This window comes from Molossus molossus, unplaced genomic scaffold (genome assembly GCF_014108415.1).
Source record: "Molossus molossus isolate mMolMol1 unplaced genomic scaffold, mMolMol1.p scaffold_m16_p_6, whole genome shotgun sequence".
Lineage (NCBI taxonomy): Eukaryota > Metazoa > Chordata > Mammalia > Chiroptera > Molossidae > Molossus > Molossus molossus.
In genome coordinates this window covers 57,140,626-57,166,307 of record NW_023425399.1, presented here as the reverse complement: position 1 = coordinate 57,166,307, position 25,682 = coordinate 57,140,626, and the positions used below count along the sequence as shown (strand labels likewise).

General features: G+C 40.7%; 1 non-coding gene across 1 annotated transcript; it reads left to right on the top strand.

Annotated features, from left to right (window-relative positions):
* Window positions 1-4,538: 4,538 nt before the first annotated feature.
* On the top strand, window positions 4,539-4,645 carry LOC118619393. The gene has a single exon (XR_004957174.1). It is a non-coding gene; the product is annotated as a U6 spliceosomal RNA (small nuclear RNA).
* Window positions 4,646-25,682: the final 21,037 nt, after the last annotated feature.

Below are 25,682 nucleotides of genomic sequence, written 5' to 3'. Positions count from 1 at the left end.
CAAGGCAGAAAGCCCACCTCTATTCTCAGATATGGCCTGGGAGTCAGAAGTCATTTTAAGCCCCCTCCAATCCTTGCTCAGGTGGGCTGGCACCATACCTTGCTCCTCATCTGTGCCCAGACAGGCTACAGGCCAGCCAGCATTATGGGTAGGTCCACATCCTGAGCCCCTTTAGTGTGACTCTCTCCATATTGGCCTAGGCCTCTAGCATCAACTCCTACATCAGATCTTTATCCTAGAGTTTCAGGGGCAACACATGGGGCTGGAGTCTCACCACGTCTTGTGGACCTAACTGTTCAAGGCTTTCTGAAAACACTCATGGCCCCTAAGAGGGTGAATGGAACTGGAGTAGCCACTCTGAGCCTTCTGTGGCTTGATCTTCTGGAAACAAAGACTCACACTGAGTCCCATCTAAGGGGTCATCCTGGAAGGACCAGGCCCTGTCAAATCTTCCTCGAACTGGAATCTCCTGCAGATGGAGGATGACAGGGTGGGAAAGCCAAGAATTTGGGGCCACACATCCCTGACAACTCTTCAAGCAGCTGAGGCTGGTACATAGCCACTGTGGGCCTTGAGGGTCTGGGTAACAGAAGCAGGAGAGGTTACTACACATACACCCGTATGGGTACAAAATGGCAGATATAAGCCAAGTGCCTTTCCACAGGCTCCTGGTTAAAAAGACACAGGAACACAGCACAGCTGTCAATAAAGAACAAAGAGGCTCTTCAAGCATAGGCAGTGAGAGATCTCTAGAACATATTGTTATATTTATCTTTAAAATCAAGGTACAGATGTAGAAAGACATGGAGCAGACTATATATTCTTTTTGCTTGCATTTCCTATTGGCATAAACATGTAACACGGATGGGGAATGTCCAGCCCATAGGCCATATAAGGCCTGTGAAAATATTTTGTCTGGCCCTGCCGAGGCAACCACAGGAAGGACTCAAAATTCAATAAATTTATTAGCTTTTTTACATAGCAACATACATTTATATTGTGTGTCATAATAATAATGTAAATTTTGAGGGACAAGCAAGGAATGTCTGTTATGGGATAGACAGGACACATATAAATACATGATAAGACAAACACATATGCTTCTTGAAGGCTGTTCTTGGTGCATCTGCCTGTATTGTGGTGACTCAGAGGACAGTCAGTACTAGGCAGGCTGGGAGTATACATGTAGTACTGTGGTGAAACATACAGTGATCCAGTGATGATGAGACAAGATGCAATGAGATGATTCCTCATGACATTGATGACCTTGCCTCCGATGATTCACGATGATGTTGTTGACTTGGTGATAACTGCAATCTAACCTATCCACATGTCCACAATCAATAATCCTTGCAAAAACTGAATCTCAGGTGAAGATTAAGGAAATTACAGTACACAGAAAAGACCTCAAGAGTCGATGATATGAACATTGTTGGATATGTTCCAAATTCAAGATGTAGAATGAGAACAGTGATCAAAGCAAAATAATTGTGTCATTGGCGACACACACACATTAGATAGTTATTAAAACTTAAGTGATGTGACATCCTACAAATGGCGACTACAAAGAAAAGTTGATGCAGAGTGTTGATATTCCAAGAGAAATGGACAAATTATTATTTTTTGTTGAAGTCAAAGGCAAACCTGTGTACCTAGTTTATGGCAATGCTTTAGCAGTAATGAAAAAAGCCAACCTGGAGCGTCATTACAGCTCAAAACACACTAAACTCAATGAATTGGGAGGCCAAAAGAGCCTGGGTAAAATCAATGTTCCTCTGCGGAGTTTGGAATCACAAGCCACTTTCACTAGGCCTCTTTGTGACAGAGACAACATTATTCAGATGAATTATGTGGTGAGCCAACTAATCAAAAAGAAGCTAAGACCTCATGTAGAGGGAGAGTTTGTTGAAGGAGTGCATGGTGACTGTTGCAGAGTTGTTAGCACCAGACAAAGTAAAATTGTTTCAGTGTTAGTTTGTCTTGGAGAACTCTCAGATCAGATTACTGATTTAGCACAGGATATTGAAAAATTACTTAAGGATTCTGCAAGAGACTTCCAATTTTTCTCTCTGGCTTGTGATGAGACAATGGACATAACAAATACTGCCCAACTAGCCATTTTTGTTCATGGGATAACTACAGAGTTTGACACATGAGAGGAACTACTATCACTGGCATTTCAAGAGGTGAGGACTTGTTTGAGAGACTTATTTTATCAATGACAAAAGTTGAGCTAACATTTGAAAAATTAAGTGGCCTTACTACAGATGGAGCTCCAGCCATGGTTGGCTCACAGAAGGGGTTAATTGGCATTTGTCAAGAAAAACCTGAATAGTCTCAGTCTTTTTTTTTTTTAAGTCAGATATTTTATTTATTATTTATTTATTTAATTTATTTTTGTTACAGATGTTTCTCCTTTTTCCTCCACTGATTCTCCCCTTTCCATCCCTCCCTGCTCTGTCACCAGCTTTGCTGTCCATGTCCATTGTTCATGCATACATGCATATAAGTTCTGTGGTTTATCTCTCCCCTACCACCCCCTCTTCTGGGATTGTCAGTCTGTACCCCACTTCCACGTCTCTGGGACTACACTATTCCTCAGACTGTTATGTTCATTATATTCCACAAATAAGAGAGAGTATATGATACTTGTATTTCTCTGTTTAGCTTGTTTCGCTTAGGATGATATTTTCCAGGTCCCTTCATGTCATCTCAAAGGATAAGAGATCTTTCTTTCTTACAGCTGCATAGTACTCCATTGTGTATATGTACCACTGCTTTTTTATCCATTTGTCTACTGATGGACATTTGGGCTGTTTCCAGATCTTAGCTATTGTAAATAGTGCTGCTACAAACATGGAGGTACATATATTCTTTCTGATTGGTGTTTCAGGCTTCTTAAGGTATATTCCTAGAAGTGGGATCACTGGGTCAAATGGAAGTTCAATTTTTAATTTTTTGAGGTAACACCATATTGTTTTTCATAGTGGCTGCACCAGTCTGCATTCCCACCAGCAGTGTACTAGAGTCCCTTTTTCTCCACCCTCTCACCAACCTTGTTGTTTGATGATTTGTTGATGGCCACCATTATGACAGGTGTGAGGTGATACCTCATTGTTGTTTTAATTTGCATCTCTCTGGATATCCCTCAGAAGAGGGGATGGGGGGTGGGGGTGTGTGGGAAGAGATAAACCACAGAACTTATATGCATGTATGCATGACCAATGGACATGGACAACTAAACCGGGGACAGGGTGGAGGAGGGGTGGGGTGGGGGATGCCAATGGGGTAAAAAGGTAAAATATCTGTAACAAAAAAAAAAAAAAATTTGCATCTCTCTGATGATTAGTGATGTTGAACATTGCTTCATATGTCTCTTAGCTATTTGTATGCCCTGTTTGGAGACGTGTCTATTTAGTTCCTCTGCCCATTTTTTAATTGGGTTCTTTGTCTTCCTTTTGTTGAGTTGTTTGAGCATTCTATATGTATTGGATATTAACCCCTTATCTGAAAAATCATTGGTAATTATGCTCTCCCATACAGTGGGTTGCCTTTCCATTTTGATGATTGTATCTTTTGCTGTGCAGAAGCTTTTGAGTTGGATATAGTCCCATGTGTTCATTTTTTCTTTGTTTCTGTTGCCTTAGGTGATGTATCAGTGAAAATTCTGTTGTGTATGAGGTCTGAAATTTTGGTTCCTACAGTTTCTTCTAGGATTATTATGGATTCATTAGTCACATTTAAGTTTTTTAATCCATTTTGAGTTTATTTTTGTGTATGATGTAAGTTGATGGTCTAGTTTCATTTTTTTGCATGTAGCTGTCCAATTTTCCCAACACCATTTATTAAAGAGGCTGTCTTTACTCCACTGTATGCTCTTGCCACCTTTGTCAAATGTTAATTGAGCATATTACCTTGGGTCCATTTCTGGGTTCTCTGTTCTGTTTCCCTGGACTATATGCCTGTTCTTGTGCCAGTACCAGGCTGTTTTGATTACAGTGGCTTTGTAGTATAACCTGAAATCTAATTGTCTCAGTCTTGATCCACGTGATTTAATTATGTGCCACTGCATCATACACCAGGAAAGTCTTTGTGCACAGTTGCCATGGCTCAACAATGTGATATCAAAAGTAGTGCCATGAATCAATTTTAAAAGTAGAAGGTTTAACAGCTGCCAGTTTAAGGAGTTACTGAATGATGTTGACTCTGAGTACGGTGATCTTGTTCACCACTGTGAAGTGCAATGAGCCATAGGAACATGTTCATCACTGAGTCATGGGAACATGTTCTTGAGGTTTTAAGAACTGATGGATGAAGTCTAGCAGTTCATGGAGATGAAGGGAAAACCTGTCAGGGAGCTCAATAATATCAAGTGGCAGTGTGATTTAGCATTTAAAGTGGACATTACCAAGTTCCTCTCAGAGTGGAACATTAAGCTGCAGGACCCCAACCACCTTCTCAGCTCTCTGCTTTGAAACAAGGAATCATTTGAAGGTAAATTAAGGCTGTGGAAAATACACCGCAAAAGTAATAACACAGTGCTCACTTTGGCAGGACATACACTAAAATTGGAATGATACAGAGGAGATTAGGATGGCCCCTGCACAAGGATGATACAGAAATTCATGAAGTACTCCATATTTTTAAATTTGAAGAAATAGTGACAGAAAATATTCCTAACTTGGTGAAGGAAGAAGGCATTCAAGTTCCAGAAGCACAGAAAGCCTCAAGATAGAAGAACCCAAACAGGCCCACACCAAAATACATAGTAATTGAAATGCCAAAAATTAAAGACAGAAAGAATCCTAAAGGCAGCAAGAAATAAGCAACAGGTTATCTACCAAAGAACCCCCATAAGGCTCTCAGCTGACTTCTCAACAGAAACACTACAGGACAGAAGGGAATGGCATGAAGTAATCAAGGTCATGAAAACAAGGATCTCAAAAAAAAAAAAAATGGTGGCAGAGTGAATGAAGCTACACAGTGACCCGTCCCGCAGGTCGAGCAACGAGGACTCTAGAGGGGGAGTGAGGATGAGGAGGGACAAGAGACACGAGAAATGGAGACAAGACAGGGCTCTGATCAAGTCTCCTTTATTCAGGGGTAATTCACACAATATATAGGGCAAGAAGCACCTGTTGCCAAGCACCATGCTTGCCCAAAGCAATTCCAGGAAAACTACAAAAGGAACAAAAGGTCAGTAAAGACTGGCTTGTTGAGTAAATGGTTACTTAAAGAAATGCAAAATGCAGAGATAAAGAAATGCAGAATGCAGAGATATCCTGCCTTGGGGCAGGCGATGGCAGAGCAGATTTTAACAAAATTGATGTCATGCAAAAAGGCTCCCACAGGTCCCCCTTTTCTTTAATTTTTTAAGGCCGAAATAATACCTTGAGGGGACTGTGCCTGTCTTAGGTCAGGAAACTTGCACATGGTGCCAACCTGTCCGAACCCGTCATTGGAATAGCAAGGCAGCATAAGGCCTTGTTCCTGTCTTAGGTGGTGGTTGGCGATGCGTGTGAGTTCCAGTTGCCCGTCTCTGGCTATCCAGGCCAGCGCACCAAGGTGACGAGGTTTTTGAGACTCACTATTTGCCATCTCGGGCATAGTCATAGCTTACTGACTCACAGCTAGAGTGAGCTTCTCTGTCGGCCATTTCAAGTCTATGATAATGGAACTGTACAGGTTGCATCTTAATGGCATCTATCTGCTGCTTGATGAAAGCCATAAACTCATTGAAGAGGAAAGGTCCTAGTGACACAGTCAGTAAAAGGCCAAGTAAGGGGCCCAACAGAGGGAGAAGATAAGGCAGCACCCCATTTAGCCTGCTCCAAAGAGGGTTATTGAAGAAAAGCTCTTATAAGCAGCAGTGTTCTGTAAGGCAGTCGCATGGGGGGCCAAATAAGGCCCTCAGGAGCTCGTCAGGGTGTGGAGGAGGCCCAAAACCTCCTTCCATGAGCAGGCAAAGATGCAGTAGTATCCCTAGTAGTAAGATTTCAGCCTTCCGGTCCATTCCTGAAATAAAGAAAAAAACAGGAAAAGCCTCTCAGAGTGAATTTTCGACCCTGGAGTTATCTATATGGTTATCTGTTATTCCTTTAACTTGATCAATCTGTTTAACCAAATGCTCTGGTAGCCATCTGGCAGATTTCATTTTCTTAGAGTAAATGCATACAGAACCTCGGCCCCAGATGAGGACTGGGTCTGGGCCATACTAAGAGTTGGTTAGTGGATCTTTCCATAGTACTGATGCAAATTGTTTTTGAGTTTCTGTATGCCAAAAGCGATTAGCAGCAGATTGCCCATCAGTGTCCACATTTTAAAAATTGAGAATAAATAAGGCATGAGAGAGAATATTTCTGGGTGACCCCCTCATGGGGTACCATTCCCCCTTTTTTATTTTATTAATGGTGATCTTTAAAGACAGATGTGCTCTCTCTACAATCCCTTGGCCCTGAGGGTTGTAAGGTATACCTGTTATGTGTTGAATGTTGAGGTGTTTGCAAAATTGGAAGAAGGCTGAACTTGTATAGCCTGGGCCGTTATTGATTTTCAATTGCTGTGGGCATCCCAGAACTGTAAATGTGGTTAGCATGTGACTGATCACATGTTTTGTGGCTTCACCAGTTTGGAGGGAAGCATAAATGAATCCACTAAAGGTATCTATGACAACATGTACATATTTAAGATTTCCAAATTCAGAGATGTGAGTAACATCCATCTGCCATAACGCATTAAGGATTAGTCCCCTTGGGTTTAGTCCAAGGTGGGGGACTGGCTAATGAGTGGCACATGAGGGGCAGTTCTTAACAATTTGCCTAGCTTGTTCCCTAGTAATCTGATGCATGAGGTGAAGCATTTTAGCATTAAGATGATGTCATAAATGACACTGTTTGGTCTAGCTAAGTGTAAGCAGCTCTACCTATAAGGCATTTCTCAAAGGGATGATTGTCTAGAATCCCCACATAAGAAGCTAGGGAAATGGGCCAAAATTCAGTATTTTGCATGAGCCAGCTAATTTGGTCCATGGCATAGGGTTGTATAATCATATCTGGCTTCTTACCAAAATAACATTTTCCTTGTTTCCAACCTATCATAATGAGATTGGAAACTGCCTGATAATATGGCTCAATGACCTTTTTAGGTGTGGCAGGCAAGTGAATCCACATTAAGGGTGCTGTCTCAGAAAACAGTGGTAGGGGAGAGAGCAGTCTTACAAATAATAAACTTTAAAGGCTTAGTGTAATCCATAAAGGTGGTTGCTTGAGAATGGATAGCCTGTTCAACTTTGCATATAGCCTGTTTTCCTTCCAAGGTAAGTTCACGGGGAGATGTAGGGTTGGCATCTCCCTGCAATATATCATACAGGGTTTTAAGTTCTCCTTTACTGATTCTTAAATAGGGCATAAGCCAATTAATGTCCCCTAGCAATTTTTGAAAGTCATTTAGGGTTTTAAGCTTGTCTAATTTTAGTTCTAATTTTTCAGAGGAAATTAGGGACCCTCACATTTGAAAACCAAGATATGTATAAAGGTCTGCGAGTTGGACCTTGTCAGGGGCTACTTCCAGGTCTTTGTCTCGTAAGGCAATGCGCATCACCTCATAGCATTTCAAAACCTCACTCCCCTCTTTTCCGGCTATGAGGATATCATCCATGTAATGTATAGTGTACATATTTGGCCAATTGTCTCTAACTAATTGTAAGGCTGAGGCTACAAAGGATTGGCATAGGGTAGGGCTATTAGCCATTCCCTGTGGCAGAACATGCCATTGGAATCTTTTCATAGGCGCTTTGAAATTTATAGCTGGTAAGCTGAATGCAAATCGCCTCTGATCATCTGGATGCAGAGGAATCGTGAAAAAACAATCCTTTAGATCAACAATGTCTTTGAAAAAACCCAAAGGTATGGCAACAGGTGAGGGAAGTCCTGGTTGTAAGGCTCCCATTAGTACCATAGTCTTATTTACAGCTCTTAAGTCTTGCAATAGCCGCCTTTTGCCAGATTTCTTTCTAATGACAAAAATAGGAGTGTTCCAAGGGGAATTACTAGGGACAATGTGGCCAGCATCAAGCTGCTCCTGTACCAACTGTTGTGCACCCATCAGTTTTTCTGCTGTTAGAGGCCACTGATCAACCCACACCGGCTCCTCAGATAGCCATATGCTTTTCTGCATGGGTCACAGGAGTGTCGATGGCCCCTATGGAAAATGGCCTAATCCTGCCATATCAGTCTTTGGGGAGGGCTCTATGGGTCCTGTTATACCCGTATTATTTTTTCCCAGCCCTTGGCCTGGTAGATCAGCCTATGCGTTGCGTTTAGCAATGTCTCTGCAGTTCTCTACATATTCTGATTTCCATAGGAGATAGTCTCCTCCAGCAAGTGTCGCTCGGGCTAATGTCTGCCAATCCCCAGGCGTAAGCCAATTCTCGGCTACTGATTCTAAAATTGCCGTAGTATATGGGGCTGTGGCTCTGTATTGTGCTATAGCGGTCTTTAACTCCTTTATTAATTAAAATCAAACCCGCTATGGGGGCGCCAAGCCTGTCCTTGTGCGTCCACTGTTTCTGTTACTGGAAAAGCCTCTATATCATCTAGCTCTGGTGCAAGTTGCATGCGGGGAGGGATCTTTGGGACAGCTCCCCTCATGGGTGGTTTTTAGGCATAATTTTATTCCGAGTAGGCTCGGTTTTTTTCTTCCTCATTATACATGAGGTCCTCACATTCTTTACTTTTATTTTCATTCCCCCCCCTTTTTTATTTCCCCTTTTTCTTTCTGTAATATACCCTCGCCATTTGTCTCTGAGATAGAATTTCATCTATTAAATTCCAATAAGAAAAAGCAGTTACTGGGACCTTCTCGGGTCCATAAGTCTTATAGTAATCTCTAAGAGCATCACCAACTATTTTCCATTGTTTTTATTCTATAGTTCCCTCTGTAGGAAACCAAAGGCAAACTTCTTTAATATAATCAAAATACTGACACAAATGCTTAATTTTCACCTTTACTCCTCGTACCTTGATAGCCTTTTTTAGTCCTTCAACGAACATTTTATCTTGGCTCAATGCTTGACCCATAATCGCCGTTCACTTACCTGAGGGGTGCAGACGTAGCAGGTTCCCACGTCGTTCCCTCTTTTCTTTTACTTTCTTTTCCTTTGCTTTCCTTTCTGCCGGCCACTTGAATGGTGTCCTTCACTGGATCCCCCATGCTGGAGCCCCACGTTGGGCGCCACTTGACCTGTCCCACAGGTCGAGCAACGAGGACTCTAGAGGGGGAGTGAGGATGAGGAGGGACAAGAGACATGAGGAATGGAGACAAGGCAGGGCTCTGATCAAGTCTCCTTTATTCAGGGGTAATTCACACAATATATAGGGCAAGAAGCACCTGTTGCCAAGCACCATGCTTGCCCAAAGCAATTCCAGGAAAACTACAAAAGGAACAAAAGGTCAGTAAAGACTGGCTTGTTGAGTAAATGGTTACTTAAAGAAATGCAAAATGCAGAGATAAAGAAATGCAGAATGCAGAGATATCCTGCCTTGGGGCAGGCGATGGCAGAGCAGATTTTAACAAAATTGATGTCATGCAAAAAGGCTCCCACAACACAGACCATCTCCCAGGACCAAATTGGATTTACAACAAAAATAAAGACAAATCGTCAGGAAGGAGCAACTGAAAGGCAGCCTGGAGGACCACATCCAGCGACACTGACTCAATCCTGGTAGGCTTGCGAGATGCGAGAAGGGGCTGGGAGCCCACGGTCCACAGCGGCCTGGGCTGGGACCAGCAAACTCGGCTGGGACCAGGGGACTCAACTGGAAGTTGCTGCAGCCTCTGCTGTGTGCTAAGTCCTCAGCTGATGCCGCATGGATTCAGCTGGGACCAGGGGACTCAGCGGGAAGCTGCTGCTGCCTCAGCTGGGACCATAGCTAAGTCCTGCAAACTCAGCTGAGTGCTACACCCCCAGTTGGTGTCGCAGACTCGGCCACCCATAGCTGGAAGCAGCGCCATCTGGGTAAAAGTCCCAGGCGGCTCCATGACGCAGAGTCTGGAGAGAGGCTAAATTGGCAGCAGCCACTCACCTTGGGCTCCAGCAGAGGGAAGGCAGACTGGACTGGAAATGTGTGGGGACACTCAAGATTTAGAGGGTGCTCAGAGGTTTTGCTGAGTGCAGCCATGCAAGACTGTGGTCATTTTACTCTTTCCCAGGGCCCTGGGGAGAGGGGATGGCCCCTCCTTTGAACATTCCACCCCACCTGGTGGACATTGAAATGCTAATTGAGGCCCATTAACAAACAGCATCTGCCCCACCCTCAGGAAATCCTCTTACACTGAGCACCTGAGAAAGTTTTGCAGGCAACGCAGAAATCAAGGTTCTTCAGGTGACCTCTACTAATAGACTCCAGGCAAAAAAAAAAAAAAAGGTAGAGAAAGTTAAGACATGACAGTGGTGGTTAAAGTGGGTCCTCCTTCACTCATCCAAACCCAGGAGAGGGAGCCACAAACAGCAGAACACCAACATCCACAGGGAAAATTTGGCTGGCACCAAAGCCCACTGTGATAGCTAAAATGGTGAAAAACAGAAACAAAAGCCAAATGAAAGAACAAGAGACCTCTATCAAAGATGAGATAAATGAGGTGCAGTTAAGCAAGTTAACAGAACTAGAATTTGGAGCCATAATCTTGAGGAAGCTCAACAGCATGTGTAAGGACATGAGCACCATGAATAAAGACATAGAAATGTTTAAAATCAACAAGTAGGAAATTAAAAACGACATATCAGGAATGAAAAACACATTGGAAGGTCTAAAAAGCAGAGTAGAGGAAGCTGAGGACCGGATCAGTGAATTAGAAGACAGGGTAGAAAAAAATCATCCAATCAGAAAAAAAAACAAAAAAACAATTAAAAAAAGGAAGACAGCTTAAGAGAACTATGGGACAACTGGAAACATAATAATATTCGCATCATGGGAGACCCCGAAGAAGAAGAAAATGAGCAAGGGTTAGAGACTATATTCAAAGAAATAGTGACAGAAAACTTTCGTAATTTGGTGAAGGAAGAAGGCATTCAAGTTCAAGAAGCACAGAGAGCCCCAAGTAAGAAGAACCCAAACAGGCCCACACCAAGACACACAGTAATCAAACTGCCAAAAATAAAAGACAAAGAGGAGCAAGAGATAAGCAATAGGTTACCTACAAAAAAAAAAAAAAAAAAAAAAAACCCATAAGGCTGTTAGCTGACTTCTCACAAGAAACACTACAGGCCAGGAGGGAAAGGCATGAAGTAATGAAGGTCATGAAAAACAAGGATCTGAATCCAAGACTACTCTACCCGGCAAGGCTATCATTCAAAATGGAAGGTCAAATAAGGAGCTTCCCAGACAAAAAAAAAAAAGGCTAAGGGAATACATTAGCACCAAACCAGCACTACAAAAATTGTTAAAAGGACTGCTCTAATAAGCAGGAGGAATGGGAAGAAAAATAGAACCGCACTAAACAAAAATGGCAATAAATGAGTACATATCAATAATCACCTTAAATGTAAATGGATTGAATGCTCCCATAAAAAGACACAGAATAGCTGATTGAACAAGAAAGCATGATTCATCTATATGTTGTTTACAAGAGACTCACCTTACAACAAAAGACTCACAGAGGTTAAAAGTGAAGGGATGGAAAAAATTTTTCCAAGCAATTGGAAAAAAAAAAAAAGCTGGGGTAGCAATACTCATATCTGATGAAATAGATTTCAAAATGAAGGCCATAACTAGAGACAAAGAAGGCCACTACATAATATTGAAAGGATCTATTCAACAGGAAGATATAACCTTGATAACCATATATGCACCCAATATAGGACCACCAAAATATATTCAAAATCTTCTGGAGGACTTTCAAGGAGAAATCGATAGCAATACAATCATAGCAGGGGACTTCAACACCCCACTGACATCACTGGATAGATCCTCTTGACAAAAAATTAGCAAGAAAGCAGAGACTCTAAATGAAGCACTAGACCAAATGGACTTAATAGATATCTACAGAGAAATACACCCCCAAACTACAGAATTCACATTCTTATCAAGTGCACATGAGACATTCTCAAACACAGACCACATGTTAGGGCACAAACTAAGTCTCTACAAGTTCATGAAGATTGAAATCATATCAAACATCTTCTCAGATCACAATGGCATGAAATTAGAAATCAATTGCAAGAAGAACATACAAAGTCATTCCAACACATGGAAGCTAAATAGCATGTTATTAAACAATGAATGGATCACCGAGGAGATCAAGGAAGAAATAAAAAACTTCTTAGAAACCAATGAAAATGAAGACACAACAACACAAAATCTATGGGATGCAGCAAAAGCAGTTCTGAGAGGGAAGTTCATAGCACTACAGGCCTACCTCAAAAAATAAGAAAAATCTCTAATAGACTATCTAACATCACAACTTAAAGAACTAGAGAGCAAACAAAAAGAAAACCCCAGAGCAAGTAGAAGGAAGGAAATAGTAAAGATCAGAGCAGAAATAAACGACATAGAGACCAAAAATACAATTAAAAAAATCAATGAAACAAAGAGCTGGTTTTTCGAAAAGATAAACAAGATTGATGGACCCTTAGCCAGACTCACCAATAAACAAAGAGAGAGAACCCAAATACACAAAATCAGAAATGAAAGAGGAGAAGTAACAACTGACACCACAGAAATACAAAAGATCGTTAACAACTACTATGAAAAATTATATGGCAACAAATTCGACAAATCTAAGCAAAATGGACAAATTTCTAGAAATACATAGTCTCCCAAAACTGGACCAGGAAGAGATAGAATACTTGAACAGACCAATATCAACAGAAGAAATTAAAGATATAATCAAGACTTTCCCAGCAAACAAAAGCCCAGGCCCGGATGGCTTCATGGGGTAGTTTTGCTGAACATTCAAAAAAGAACTAACACCCATTCTCCTCAAACTATTTCAAAAAATTCAAGAATATGGAAGACTTCCAAAATCGTTTTATGAAGCCAGCATAATTCTAATTCCAAAACCAGAAAAAGACACTACAAAGAAAAAAACCTACAGGCCAACATACCTGATGAATATACACACCAAAATCCTGAACAAAACAGTAGCAAATCAGATCCAGCAATACACCAAAAAAATTATCCACCATGACCAAGTGGGATTCATCCCAGGGACGCAAGGCTGGTACAATATTCGCAAATCCATAAACATGATACCCCACATAAATAAATTGAAGAATAAAAACCACATGATCATATCAATAGATGCTGAAAAAGCCTTCGACAAAATCCAGCATCCATATCTGATAAAAACGCTCAGCAATGTGGGAATAGAGGGATCATATCTAGACATAATAAAGGCCATATATGATAGACCTACAGCCAACATAATACTCAATGGGCAAAAAATAAAAGCATTTCCCTTAAGAACAGGAACAAGGCAAGGATGCCCACTTTCACCACTCTTACTTAACATAGTACTGGAAGTCTTAGCCACAATGATCAGACAGCAATAAAAAATAAAAGGGATCCAAATTGGTAAGGAGGAAGGAAATCTGTCATATTTTGCAGATAATATGATACTATACGTAGAAAATACCAAAGACACCATCACAAATCTACTAGACTTAATAAATGAATTTGGCAAAGTAGCAGGATACAAAATTAACGTCAAGAAATTGATGGCATTCTTATACACCAAGGATAAACTCACAGAAAGAGAAGCTAAGCAAAAAAAATCCCATTTACCATTGTGGCAAAAAAAAATGAAGATACCTGGGAATAAACTTAACCAAAGAAATAAAAGACCTATTTGCCCAAAACTACAGGTCATTGAAAAAAGAAATTGAGGAAGATATAAAAAAGTGGAAGCACATACCCTGTTCATGGATTGGAAGAATTAACATCATTGAAATGTCCATTTTACCCAAAGCAATCTATAGATTCAATGGAATCCCCATCAAAATACCAACGGCATACTTCACAGAATTAGAACAATTACTTCAAAAGTTCATATGGGACCAAAAAAGGCCTCGAATAGCCACAGCAATCTTGAAAAGGAAGAACAAAATGGGTGGGATCACATTACCAGATTTCAGGTTATACTACAAAGCCACCATAATCAAAACAGCCTGTTACTGGCACAAGAACAGGCATATAGACCAGCGGAACGGAACAGAGAACCCAGAAATGGACCCAAGGCAATATGCTCAATTAATATTTGACAAAGGTAGCAAGAGTATACAGGGGAATAAGGACAGCCTCTTTAATAAATGGTGCTGGGAAAATTGGACAGCTACTTGCAGAAAGATGAAACTAGACCATCAACTTACACACTACACAAGGATAAACTGAAAATGAATATAAGACTTAAATGTGACTCATGAATCCATAAAAATTTTAGAAGAAACTGTAGGCAACAAAATTTCAGACATCATATGCAGCAGAATTTTCACTGATACATCACCTAAGGCAATAGAAACAAAGGAGAAAATGAACACATGGGACTACATCAAACTCAAAAGCTTCTGCACAGCAAAAGATACAATCATCAAAACGGAAAGGCTACCCACTGTATGGGAGACCATAATGCCAATGATATACCAGATAAGGGGTTAATTTCCAATATATATAGAGTGCTCATACAACTCAGCAAAAGGAAGACAAAGAACCCAATTAAAAAATGGGCAGAGAAACTAAATAGACACCTCTCCAAACAGGACATACAAATGGCTAAGAGACATATGAAGAAATGCTCAACATCACTAATCATCAGAGAGATGCAAATTAAAACAACAATGAGGTATCACCTCACACCTGTCAGAATGGCCGCCATCAACAAATCATCAAACAACAAGTGTTATCGAGGGTGTGGAGAAAAGGGGAGTCTAGTACACTGATGGTAGGTATGCAGAATGGTGCAGCCACTGTGGAAAACGGTATGGTGTTACCTCAAAAAATTAAAAATTGAACTGCTATTTGGCGCAGTTAGCTCATTTCTAGTAAAATACCCTAGGAATCCTAAAACACCAATCAGAAAGAATATATGTACCCCCTTGTTCATAGCAGCACTATTTACAATAGCAAAGATCTGGAAACAGCCCAAGTGTCCATCAGTAGAGAAATGGATAAAAAAAGCAGCGGTACATATACACAATGGACTACTACACAGCTGTAAGAAAGAAAGATCTCTTGTCCTTTGAGACTACATGGAGGGACCTGGAGAGTATCATCCGAGTGAGGCAAGCGAAACAGAGAAGGACAAGTATCATATGATCTCACTTATTTGTGTTATATAATGAACATAACATTCTGAGGAATGGGGTGGTCCCAGAGACGTGGAGGTGGGATACACACTGACAATCCCCAGAAGGGGATGGTGGGGGAGAGATAAACCTCAGAACTTGTATGCATGTATGCATTAACAGTGGACATGGACAACAAATTGGGGACATGGTGGGGAGGGCGGGGGAAGGGGGAATCAGTGGGGGGAAAAGGAGAAACTTCTTTAACAAAAATTAATTAATAAAAACGAAAAACAAGGATCTGAATCCAAGACTACTCTATCCAGCAATGCTATCATTCAAAATAGAAGGTCAAATAAGGAGCTTCCCAGACAAAAAAAAAATAAAAAACTAAAGGAATATATTAACACCAAGCCAGCACTGCAAGAAATGTGAAAAGGACTGCTGTAATAGTAGAAGAAATAAAAAGAAAAATCTAACCACAGTAAACAAAAATGACAGTAACTAAGTACATATCAATAATTACCTTAAATGTAAATGGATTGAACGCTCCACTAAAAAGACACAGAGTAGTTAACTGGATAGAAAAGCATGACTCATATATATCTTGTTTAAAAGGAACAACCTGACAGCAAAAGACTCACATAGGTTAAAAATGAAGAGATGAAAAACAATCTTCCAAGCAAATGGAAAGGAGAAAAAGGCTGGGTAGCAGTACTAATATCTGACAAATTAGATTTCAAAATGAAGGCCACTACTAGAGACAAAGAAGGCCACTATATAATATTGAAAGAATCTATCCAACAGGAGGCTATAACCTTGGTAAACACATATGAACCCAATATAGAAGCACCAACATATATTTATAAACTTCGGAAGCCTTCAAAGGAGAAATCAACCGCAATACAATCATAGCAAGAGATTTCAACACCCTGCTGACATCACTGGATAGATCTACTAGAGAAAAAAATTAACAAGAAAACAGAGACTCTAAATAAAGCACAAATATTAAACAGATTAAATAGATATCTACAGAGAATTACATCACAAAATTGTAGAATTCACATTCTTCTCAATTGCACATGGGACATTCTCAAAGATAGACCACATGTTAGGGCACAAACTAAGTCTCTACAAGTTCAAGAAGATTAAAATCATATCAAGTATATTCTTAAATCACAATGGCATGAAACTAGAAATCAACTGCAACAAGAACATGCAGACATTTAAACACATGAAGGCTAGATGGCATGTTATTAAACAATTAATGGGTTACCAAGGAGATCAAAGGAGACATTAAACACTTCCTAGAAACCAGAAGATGGCTACAAGCAAGATCGGACAGAGGGTGAGTGTGTAAGAGAGTGAGCAAATGTGTGAGAGAGTGTGAGTGGATGTGAAGGTGGATGATCAAACCCGAGCAGTGCAGAGCTGCAGAGCAGAAAGTTCCTGTGCTGTGGACAGGAGCAGCAGGCTACCGCAGTAAGCGACCCTTCAGAGCAGTTCTCCCTGCAACGCGGGAAGGTCCCACCATTTTGGAAGATCCCAGGTCTTTTCTGGAAGAAGGCAGTGGAAGCAGCTAGGGCCCAGCAACCTGAGCCCACCAGCGTACCTGGCACCATTGGACCAGAGGACACTCTGTGTCAACACAGACAAGTGCACTGTAGTGGAGCTCTCAAGGTGCCAGTCGCAGAACCTCAGACAGCCAGGAGCCCAGCACCATCCCTCAGAGTAGCAGTCCAATCAGAGTCCAGAAATACCACCAGCAACAGGGGCTGGAGAACAGACATCCATCCCTAGTCAACAGAAGCACAGACCAGCAACTGAAACCAACCCCAAAAAACTTTAGCACAAGATGAACAAGAGTTGAGACCCATGGGGCAGCAGCACTCCCCAGCTGCCAGCAGTGGATGTGGGGTTCTACAGAGGTCTGTGCAGTCCAATAGCCCACAAGAACAGTGGGAAGCCAGAGCCCCAGAGAGACTGGTGTAATCCAGCTGCCCGCCCGTGGAAACTGCTGGGTACTGTGGCACCTGAGAGGCCTGTGCGTCCCAGCAGGGACTGTGTCATTCAGTTACCCATTGGACCTGTGGGGTGCTGAAGCACCAGAGAGGCCTGTGCAACCCAGCAGCTCATAACATAGACATAGAGACAGGTCCCCATAGGGACTGTGCAATCCAGTTACCCACAGGACCTGCAAGGTTCGGGGGCACCAAAGAGGCCTGTGCGACACAGCTGTGCACAAGATAGGCATAGAGGATGAGAAAATGGAGGCGGAGGAAAGAGAAGATATGCAAATGATTTCCCAGGACCAAATGAAAATTACAACTAAAAGACAAATACTCTGAAAAAAGCAACAGAAAAGCAGCAGGACAGGACCATAAAACCAAGGACACTGGTAGAATCTGCTGAGGCTCCAGAGGGTGGCGGGCTGGGAGCCCAGGGACAGCAGCAGTCTTAGCTGTGAGCAGCATTCTTGGGGAAAAAGACCAAGCCTGCTCTACAGCACAGAGAGCCTGGACAGAGCACTAAAATAGCCACAGCCTCAGCCACTCACCTGGGGGCTACGGCAGAGAGAGGGCAGACTGGGCTGGAACGCTGTGGGGACACCTAGGATTTGGAGGGCACTCAGAGTTTCTTCTGAGTCATGGCCACAAAGGACAATGGCCAGTGTGCTCATTCCCAGAGCTGTGGGGAAAAGCAGCAGACCCAACACTTGGAGATTCACTCTTTCCCAGGTGAGGCAAAGAAATGCAAACTAAGCCTCATTAACAACCAGTATTAATCCCACCCTCTGGAAATCCTCTTATGCAGAACACCAGGGCTACTTCCAAGGCACTAAGTAAATGAGACTACTAGCCACCAGGAAAAGCTAGAGAATAACTGAACCATTCCTGGGCTTGCAAATCTACCCAGGAAAGTAAGACTTGACAGTGGTGTTTAACGTGGACATACCCACGCTCATGCAAACCCAGTAGAGGGAGCCACAAACACCAGAACACCAACACCCACGGAAATTTGGCAGGCTCCAAAACCCACTGAGATAGCCAAAATGGTAAAATAAAGAAACAAATTCCATATGAAAGAATAAGAGAACTCTATTGAAGAATAAGAGAACTCTATTGAAGATGAAATGCAGCTAAGCAAATTATCAGAGGTAGAGTTCAGAGCCATGATCTTGAGGAAACTCAACAGCTTCAGTAAGGACATCAGCACCATGAGTAAAGATATACAAACATTGAAAACCAACCAAATGAAAATAAAGAATGACATAGCAGAAATTAAGAATACAGTGGAAGGACTAATCAGTAGAGTAGAGGAAGCTGAAGTCCGAACCAGTGAATTAGAACACAGGGTAGAAAAAATTAAACAATCATAAAACCAAAAGGAAAAGAACAATTAAAAAACAGGAATATAGCTTAAGAGAACTGTGGGACAACTGAAAACATAATAATATTCGCATCATAGGAGTCCCCAAAGAGGAAGAAAATGGGCAAGGGTTAGAGTATATATTTGAAGAAATAGTGACAGAAAACTTTCCTAACTTGGTGAAGAAAGAAGGCATTCAATTACAAGAAGCACAGAGAGCCCAAGAAAGAAGAACCCAAACAGGCCTACACCAAGACACATAGTCATTAAGATGCCAAAAATTAAAGACAAAGAGAGAATCCTAAAGGCAGAAAGAGATAAGCAACAGGTTACCTACAAAAGAAACCCAGTAAGGCTCTCAGCTGACTTCTCAACAGAAATACTACAGGCCAGAAGAGAGTGGCATGAAGTAATCAAAGTCATGAAAAACAAGCATCTGAATCCAAGACTACTCTACCCAGCATGGCTATCATTCAAAATAGCAAGTCAAATAAAGAGCTTTCCAGACCAAAAAAAAAAGAAAAGGCTAAGGGAATACATTAGCACCAAACCAGCACTGCAAGATATGCTAAAAGGACTGCTGTAATTAGTAGAAGAAAAAGGAAGAAAAATAGAACCACACTAAACAAAAAAAGCAATAAATAAGTACATATCAATAATCACCTTAAATGTGAAGGTTGGAATGGTCTGATAAAATAACATAGAGTAACTGATTGGATAAGAAAGCATGACTCACATATATGTTGTTTACAAGAGACCCACCTCACAATAGAAGACTCACACAGGTTGAAAGTGAAGGAATGAAAAAAATCTTTCAAGTAAATGGAAAGCAAAAAAAAGCTGGGGTAGTAATATTCATATCAGATAAAGTAAACTTCAAAATGAAGGACATGACTAGAGACAAAGAAGGCCACTTCATAATATTGAAAGGATCTATCCAACAGGAAAATATAATCTTGATAACATATATGCACCCAATATAGGAGCACCAACATATATTAAAAATCTTTTGGAGGACTTCAAAGGAGAAATCAAGAGCAATACAATCATAGCAGGGGACTTCAATACCCTGCTGACATCACTGGATAGCTCTTCTAGACAAAAAATTAACAAGAAAATACAAACCCTAAATGAAGCACTAGATCAAATGGATTTAGTAGATATCTAAAGAGAATTACACCCCAAAACCGCAGAATTCACATTCTTCTCAAGTGCACATGGGACATTCTCAAAGACAGACAACATGTTAGGGCACAAACTAAGTCTCTACAAGTTCAAGAAGATTGAAATCATCTCAGGCATCTTCTCAGATCACAATGGCATGCAACTAGAAAACAATTGCATCAAGAACATGCAAAGACATTTAAACACATGAAGGCTAAATAGCATGATATTGAACAATGAATGGGTTGCCATTGAGATCAAGGAAGAAATTTAAAATTTCCTGGAAACCAATGAAAATGAACACACAACAACACAAAATCTATGGGATGCAGCAAAAGCAGTTTTGAGAGATAAGTTCAGAAAGCAAGAAAAATTTCTAATAGACTATTTGACCTCACAACTTAAAAAACTACAAAGAAAACACCATTGCACATACAAGGAAGGAAATAGTAAAGATCAGAGCAGAAATAAATGACACGGAAACAAACAAACAAACAAAAAAAACAATTCTATGGATCAATGAAACAAAGAACTGGTTCTTTGAAAAGATAAACAAGATTGATGGACCCTTAGCTAGACTCACCAAGGAACAAAGAGAAAACCCAAATACACAAAATCAGAAATACAAGAGGAGAAATAATAACTGACACCATAGAAATACAAAGAACTATTCACAAATATTATGAACAATTATACGGCAACAAATTCGACAAACTAAGCAAAATGGACAAATTTCTAGAAACACATAGTCTCCCAAAACTGAACCAGGAAGAGATACAAAACTTGAACAGACCCATAACAACAAAAGAAATTGAAGAGGTAATCAAGACTCTCCCAGCAAACAAAAGCCCAGGTTTGGATGGCTTCATGGGGGAATTTTACCGGACATTAAAAAAGAACTAATACTCATACTCCTCAAACTATTCCAAAAATCCAAGAAGACAGAACACTTCCAAACTTGTTTTATGAGGCCAGCATAATTATAATTTGAAAACCAGAAAAAGACACTACAAAGAAATAAAACTAAAGGCCAATATCCCTGATGAACATACAGGCCAAAATCCTGAAAAAAATAATAGCAAATCCAATCCAGCAATACATCAAAAAAATTATTCAACATGATCAAGTGGGATTGATTTCAGAAAGGCAAGTCTGGTACAATATTCACAATTCCATAAATGTTATATACTACATAAACTAAATGAAAGAGAAAAACCCATGATCATACCTATAGATGCTGAAAACAGCATTTGACAAAAATCCAGCACCCATTTCTGATAAAAATGTTCAGCAATCTAAGAATAGAGGGGTCATATCTTGATGTAATAAAGGCTGTATATGAAAGACCTACAGCCAACATCATACTCAATGAGCAGAAACTAAAAGCATTTCTCTTAAGAACAGGAACAAGACAGGGATGTGCTCACTTTCACCACTCGTATTTCACATAGTGCTGGAAGTCTTGGCCACAGCAATCAGACATGAAGAAAAAAGTAAAAGGGATCAAAATTGGAAAGGAGAAAGTGAAACCGTCATTTTTTGTAGATGATATGATATTACATATAGAAAACCCTGTACACTCTGTCAAAAATCTACTAGACTTAATAAATGAATTTGGAAAAGACGCAGGATACAAAATTAACATCAAGAAACCAACAGCATTCTTACACACCAATGATGAATTCACAGAAAGAGAAACTAAAAAAACCAATCCCATTTACCATCATGGCAAAAAAATTAAGATACCTAGAAATAAACGTAACCAACGAAATAAAGGATCTATTTGCAGAAAACTACAGGACATTGAAAAAAGAAATAGAGGAAGAGCCCTGGCCGGTTTGGCTCAGAGGTTAGAGCGTCGGCCTGCGGTCCTGAGAGACCCGGGTTCGGTTCCCGCTAAGGGCGCGTACCTCGGTTGCAGTTTGTCCCCGGCTCTGGTCGGTCGTGTGGGTGGCAGCCACTCGATGTGTTCCTTTCACGTCAATGTTTCTCTCTCTCTCTCTGTTCCCCTCTCTCCCTCCCACTATACCTGAACAAAAAAATGGGAAAATGTCCTCGGGTGAGGATAAAAAAAAAAAAAAAAAGAAATAGAGGAAGATATGAAAAAGTGTTGAATTTTAGGAACACATTATTTATTTTGGAAATTAAAAGTGGAAGCACATACCTTGTTCTTGTTCATGGATTGGAAGAATTATCATCATTAAAATGTCCATACCAAAGACCAGCATAATTCTAATTCAAAAACCAGAAAAAGACACTACGAAGAAAGAAAACTACAGGCCAATATCCCTGATAAACATAGACACCAAAATCCTGAACAAAATATTAGCAAATCAGATCCAGAAATACATCAAAAAAATTATTCACCATGACCAAGTGGGATTCATTCCAGGGATGCAAGGCTGGTACAATATTCACAAATCAATAAATGTGATACACCACATAAACAAAATGAAGAATAAAAATCACATGATCATATCAATAGATGCTGAAAAAGCCTTCGACAAAATCCAGCATCCATTTCTGATAAAAACGCTCAGCAATGTGAGAATAGAGGGATCATATCTCGACATAATAAAGGCCATATATGAAAGACCTACAGCCAACATCATACTCAATGGACAGAAACTAAAAATATTTCCATTAAGAACAGGAACAAGACGGAAATGTCCACTTTCGCCACTCTTATTTAACATAGTACTGGAAGTTTTAGCCACAGCAATCAGGCATGAGGAAAAAATAAAAGGGATCCAAATTGGAAAGAAGGAAGTGAAACTGTCATTATTTGCAGATGATATAATATTATACATAGAAAACCCTAAAGACTCCATCAAAAATCTACTAGACTTAATAAATGAATTTGGCAAAGTAGCAGGATACAAAATTAACATCAAGAAATCGACGGCACTCTTGTACACCAATGATGAACTCACAGAAAGAGAAACTGAAAAAACAATCCCATTTACGATCGTGCCAAAAAAATTAAGATGCCTAGGAATAAACTTAACCAAAGAAGTAAAGGACCTATTGGCAGAAAACTACAGGACATTGAAAAAAGAAATAGAGGAAGATATTAAAAAGTGGAAGCACATACCCTGTTCATGGATTGGAAGAATTAACATCATAAAATTGTCCATAATATCAAAGCAATCTATAGATTAAATGCAATTCCCATCAAAATACCAATGACATATTTCACAGAACTAGAATAAATACTTCAAAAGTTCATATGGAACCAAAAAAAAAGACCCCAAATAGCCACAGCAATCTTGAAAAAGAAAGACAAAGTAGGTGGGATCACAATACGAGATATCAGGTTATACTACAAAGCGACTGTAACCAAAACAACCTGGTATTGGCACAAGAACAGGCATATAGACCAGTGAAACAAAACTGAAACCCAGAAATGGACCCAAGGCCATACGCTCAATTAATATTTGACAAAGGTGGCAAAAGCATACAGTGGAGTAAAGACAGCCCCTTTAATAAATGGTGTTGGGAAAATTGGACAGCTACATGCGAAAAAATGAAACTAGACCATCAACTTACACCATACACCAAAATAAACTCAAAATGGATAAAAGACTGAAATGTAACCCGTGAATCTATAAAAATTCTAGAAGAAAATGTAGGCAACAAAATTTTGTACATCATACAGAGCAGAATGTTCACTGATACATCACCTAAGGCACTAGAAACAGAGGAGAAAATGAACACATGGGACTACATCAATCTCAAAAGCTTCTGCACAGCGAAAGATACAATAATCAAACGGAAAGGTTACCCACTGTATGGCAGACCATAATGTCAATGATATATCAGATAAGGGGTTAATTTCCAATATGTATAGAGTGCTCATAGAACTCAACAAAAGGAAGACAAAGAACCCAATTAAAAAATGGGCAGAGGAGCTGAATAGACACCTCTCCAAACAGGACATACAAATGGCCAAGAGACATATGAAGAAATGCTCAACATCACTAATCATCAGAGAGATGCAAATTAAAACAACAATGAGGTATAACCTCACACCTGCCTGAATGGCCGCCATAAACAAATCATCAAACAACAAGTGTTGGCGAGGGTGTGGAGAAAAGGGGACTCTAGGACCGAAAAATGGCGGCGGAGTGAACGGAGCTACACAGACCGTCTCCCAGAACCAAACTGGAATTACAACTACAACACAGACAAATCGACGGGAAAAACCAACAGAAAAGCAGCTTGCGAGGACCATACAACGAGGGACACTGACTCCATCCCGGTAGGATTGCGAAGGCGCGAGACGGGGCTGGGAGCCCACGGTCGGCAGCTCGGCAGCAGCCTCAGCTGTAAGCGGCGCCCTCAGGTTACACTCCCAGGCGGCCCCACAGTGCAGCCAGGACAGAGGCTGAAACAGCCACACCCACTCACCTTGGGCTCCGGCGGAGGGAGGGCAGACTGGACTGGAACTGTGTCGGGACACTCGGGGTTTGGAGGGCACTCAGAGCTTTGGCTGAGTGCAGCCACCCAGGACGGAGGCCACATTGCTCCTTCCCAGAGCTCTGAGGAGAGGCAGCAGCGCCTCCCTCAGAGATCCAACCCCACCCTGTGGGCCATTGAAGTGCTAATTGAGGCTCACTAACAACCAGCATCTGCCCCACCCTCATGAAAGCCGCTTGGCTGAGCACCAGAGGGAGTTTTTCAATCAACTGACAACCCAAAACTCATCAATTAACCTAGACTGCTAGCCTCCAGGCAAAAAGCTAGAGGATAACAGTACGTTTCCTGGGCTGGCAACTTTAACCAGGAAAGTAAGACTTGACAGTGCTGTTCAACGTGGGTCCTCCCTCGCTCATCTAAACACAGGAGAGGGAGCCACAAACAGCAGAACACCAACACCCACAGGGAGAACTTGACAGGCTCCAAAGCCCACAGTGATAGCTAAAATGGTGAAACACAGAAACAGAAAGCCAAATGAAAGAGCAAGACACCTCCACCGAAGATGAGATCAATGTGGAGCAATTAGGCATGTTAACAGAGCTAGAATTCAGAGCCATGATCATGAGGAAGCTGAACAGCATGAGTAAGGACATAGAGACACTGAAAATAAGCCAAATGGAAATTAAAAACCAACAAGAAGAGATAAAAAATGACATATCCGAAATGAAAAACACATTGGAAGATTTAAAAAGCAGAGTAGGGGAAGCTGAGGACCGGATCAGTGAATTAGAAGACAGGGTAGAAAAAATCAACCAATCAGAAAAACAAAAGGAAAAAACTATTAAAAAACAGGAAGACAGCTTAAGAGAACTATGGGACAACTGGAAACGTAATAATATTCGCATCATAGGAGTCCCAGAAGAAGAAGAAAAGGAGCAAGGGATAGAGAATATATTCAAAAAAATAGTGAGAGAAAACTTCCCTAATTTGGTGAAGGAAGAAGGCATTCAAGTTCAAGAAGCACAGAGAGTCCCAAGTAAGAAGAACCCAAACAGGCCCACACCAAGACACATAGTAATTAAAATGCCACAAATTAAAGACAAAGAGAGAATCCTAAAAGCAGCAAGAGATAAGCAACAGGTTACCTACAAAGGGAACCCCATAAGGCTCTCAGCTGACTTCTCACAAGAAACACTACAGGCCAGAAGAGAATGGCATGAAGTAATCAAAGTCATGAAAAACAAGAATCTGAATCCAAGACTACTCTACCCAGCAAGGCTATCATTCAAAATAGAAGATCAAATAAAGAGCTTCCCAGACAAAAAAAAGCTAAGGAATACATTAGCACCAAACCAGCACTGCAAGAAATGTTAAAAGGACTGCTGTAATTAGCAGTAGAAATGGGAAGAAAAATAGAACCACACTAAACAAAAATGGCAATAAATAAGTACAT